This window comes from Harpegnathos saltator, unplaced genomic scaffold (assembly GCF_003227715.2).
Source record: "Harpegnathos saltator strain DR-91 unplaced genomic scaffold, Hsal_v8.6 scaffold802, whole genome shotgun sequence".
Classification (NCBI taxonomy): Eukaryota; Metazoa; Arthropoda; class Insecta; order Hymenoptera; family Formicidae; genus Harpegnathos; species Harpegnathos saltator.
In genome coordinates this window covers 1-4,176 of record NW_020230652.1, presented here as the reverse complement: position 1 = coordinate 4,176, position 4,176 = coordinate 1, and positions in this window count along the sequence as shown.

Genomic DNA, 4,176 nt, shown 5'->3' with positions numbered 1-4,176 from the left:
TGAATTTCCGCGTTGCCGAATGTCCCTTGTAAGTCATATCATATCTAAAAAGGGAGTGAAACCAAATCCTGAGAAAATAAAAATAGTAAAGCAATACCCTATTCCTAAAAATTATAAATAACTTAGACAGTTTTTAGGACTAGTAAATTACTATCGAAAATTTATTAAAAATTTTAGTAAGCTCACGAAGCTGTTCATTTCACTTTTTAGGAAAAATGCATTATTTAAATGGGGAGCTAAACAACAAATAAACTTTGAAAAATTTAAAGAATTATTATCTAAAGAACCAATTTTACAATACCCCAACTTTAATAAAGAATTCTTATTAACGACAGATGCTAGTGACAAAGGAATCGGTGCTATTTTGTCACAGAGTAACATCAATAATGACTTACCAATTGCTTATGGGTCGAGAACATTTAATAAAGCAGAACGTAATTATAATACCACGGAAAAAGAACTGTTAGCGATTGTTTGGGCAGTTAAGCATTTTCGACCATATTTATATGGTAAGAAATTTAAAATAATCACGGACCATAAGCCGTTAACTTTTTAACGTTAAAGATCCATCATCTCGTTTAATACGCTGACGACTGAAATTAGAAGAATACGACTACGAAGTGTTATATAAAGTGAACGAAATACTAACTGCGGATGCACTTTCAAAAATTCCGCAGGTAACAAGAGTGCAGATAGAAGAATTAGGTAGCAGGGACGAAAACGTTAGCTATAGTTTATTTTTTACAATACGCATTGAATGATTCATTATCGAAAACGAATAATATAATTCCTTAAACTTCGGGTATAATAAAAAGAATACTAGTAAAAAAAAAGCATATTTGACTCCTAGAATTAAATCACATTATCAGAAACAGGAAATAAAACTGAAGATATTATTCTCGCACCAGGACACATTGAACCGGAAACAGAAAAACATTCGCCTATTATAAATCTGATTATATGTGAACACGAAACAACGCCGATAAATTTAGAAACTATATTTAATTAACCTAACCTAGTTGCTAATTAAAAAAATACGTTATTTTACATAACGAATAAATATTATTGATAGCATCAATCTACGAGGACGCTACAAACAAAATTAAAATTTCCCAGATGCTAAAATATCTATTTAAAGATACACCAATTCGAGTATATTTGTTACAATCCTTAACTCAAGAAATTAATGACCCAATAATGTAACAAAATATTCTTAAAAATCTATATAATTCAACAGTCGGCGGTCATAATGGCATTACAAAAACACTTAAAAGAGTATAACAATTTCATGGGATGGCATGAAACGGGACGTAACGAATTTCATAAGAATTTGTCACGATTATCAAAAGAGAAAATTAACCCCTTGTCCTACAACAACGAGTGAGACTCGTGGTAAGAAATTTGGGCCAAAAACAATGAGCACGAGCCTGACTCGTGGTACTTCGTTCGAACCAAACGTAAACAACACGAGCCTGGCTCGTGCTACTTCATTCGGGACAAATATAAACAACACGAGTCAGACTCGTGGTTCAGTTGTTCTCGATATTTTCTTACTTTAGTTATATGTAATTCTTCGTTACGTTCACACGTTTAGGTTATAATTCCCTAAAAGAATTAAACAACCCTTATACCTATCATGTCAGTAAAAAGAAAATCTAATATCGATGATAATTCCTTTCGTTATGCCGAAATATACATGTCATAAGACGTATACATTTTGCGCAAGTTCGAGTACACGGCTAAACAGCTAAATGGCTCGACGCGACCGACTTTCTTGTTTATTGTGGCCCGAGCAATCGGGAGTTAGCGGGTAGGACAAGGGGTTAATACATAAAAAACAAAAGCTCCCATGTTAATAACAGACACATCAAATGAAGCCTTTGAAAAAACCGCGATCGATAAGACCATTGCCAGAAACAGAAAAAGGAAACAAATATATTTTAATCACACAGGATCAACTAACAAAATTCTGCATAGCATACCCTTTACCCGATACTAGCAGCATAACGATAGCTGATACAATTGTAAATAAACACATCTACATTTTTGGATCCCCCAAAAAATTGTTGTCTGATCAAGGTAGCAATATATCTGGTGAAATTATGAAAGAAATTGTAAGAATTTTCAAAATTAAACAAGTAAAAACGAGCGTCAATCATTCTCAATCTAACGGAGAGCTAGAACATCCACACCATGTGTTAGAGTAATATTTGAAACTATATATTAATAATAATCGAAACAATTAAGATTTGTTCCTAGATGCTGCGATATTTTCATATAATAGCATATCACGAAGCAATTAAAATATCTCCATTTGAACTGATATTTGGCCGAAAACCACAATTACCCTCTTTAATAGAACCACGACATGGAATTAATCATAGAGAATTTCTCGCTGATTTAGTAGATAGATTAACATACTTGCGGAAGAATGCGTAGGAAAATTTACGCCTAACGAAAGAACGCTCCAAAATTTATTATGACAAGTGACTAAAACCTTTAATTCTGGACCCGGATGAATTTGTCTTCGTCCTTCGCAAGATAATTAGAACAGGTAGCAGAAAGTTTGCTGATCATTATGACCTTTTGCTGATCATAGGGACCTTTTGAGATTCTACGAAGGATCAACGATGTAAATTGTGAAATAAAAAGAGGTAAACGCAATTAAATTTTACATGTTAACCGGTTAAAACATGCATATTTTCCTTTAGGATGATGTTAATAGTGATAGCGATGATTAGAGAATATATTTGAGGCATTCTCTAATCAACCGTTTAAACGATTAGCTCGAATATATTTTGAAAACGCAGAAGATTTACACATTCGTAGAGATTATTGGAGAATTATTAATTATGTTAACCCCTCTTCACTGGAAGAAAAAGAAAGAATTTTTGAATTTTTTATAAATAAAATCAGTATCTTATGAGATATTCGTTATGGATATACAGACAATGTCTAGGGCTACAGGAATTAGCCCTCAACGTCTTAAACGAAAATTAGGTAATTTAAAAATTGATAAGAAAACGCTTAATTATGCCAGTGGGTCTCGTTTCGGATGGAAAAACTATGTAGTATGTCTCCTATTTGCATTATTACCAGAGTTCATAGCTCAAAATAAAGAGTGCGCTCACGCTATGGTGTGCCTCTATGCGCGCTCCACCATGCCACACACGCGTACAATACCATTATGTTTTTTTCTTGCATTTCTCACAAAGTTCTGCGTTACGTGTCCAAATTTTTTCACATAATCTTCTTCTCATCGACATGCCGAAACACAAAAGGAATAATCGCCGAGTTTCTCGATACGAGGTAAACATAAGGGATACGACAGTTCTTCTCGCAGGAGGTCGTAATCGTGCTCAAGACGATCGCGCTCGAAATCTAACCTCTCCTGTCGATCGCTCCCGTCGCGTCGTTCCTCGAGAGATTCCTCAGTTCATCTTTCATCATCTCAGGACAGAATTTTGCAAATGTTGACCAAATATTTTCGACGATGAAGAATCGTTAAGCATCAAGCACTCGGTGAAGTGCTGGTGGTTACTCAGAGATCGGCAGTCTACTTTCATCATTTCATTGATGGGGCGACCTCGGTGGTTATACTAGGTGAGGTTTCTATTCCTCCCGAAATAGATGTAAACGAGTAGACGGCCATCAGTGGCCGAAGCAACGACCTAGGTATGTCCCCTTACCGTCTCATTTCCGACCAGAGGAAACGATAAAAGAGGAGACATAACCGATTACTTCCTTTTGTCTATTCCTTTCTCTCCTTTTTTTTTTAGCCATTGCTTCTCCGTTACTGGGGCCTAGCAGAGTATCGTTTCCCGATCCTGTAGTAACAGCTAGGATTGAAGATGATGTAATTGAGGAGGAGAGACCAGAGTCAAGCCTGCTTGCCTTAGAATTGTTCGGGGAACAAGTCCAAACGCCCACGATGTAATCTTGTTCACTAGTCCACCACTAAATCCGAAGTTCGCTCGGGCCTTCAAGGGGAATTGAGAAACACTCTCTTGGCCAAATGTAAGCCAAAGGACGACTTATCCTTCCTTGGACCACCGAGGGTGAATAAAAAGATTCTTCTTAACCTTGAATCTACAGTCGTCGTCCGAGATAAGCACCAAGCGAACACTCAGGCCCAGGTAGGAGCGTCATTAAATGCTTTGGGCGCTGGCTTTTCGG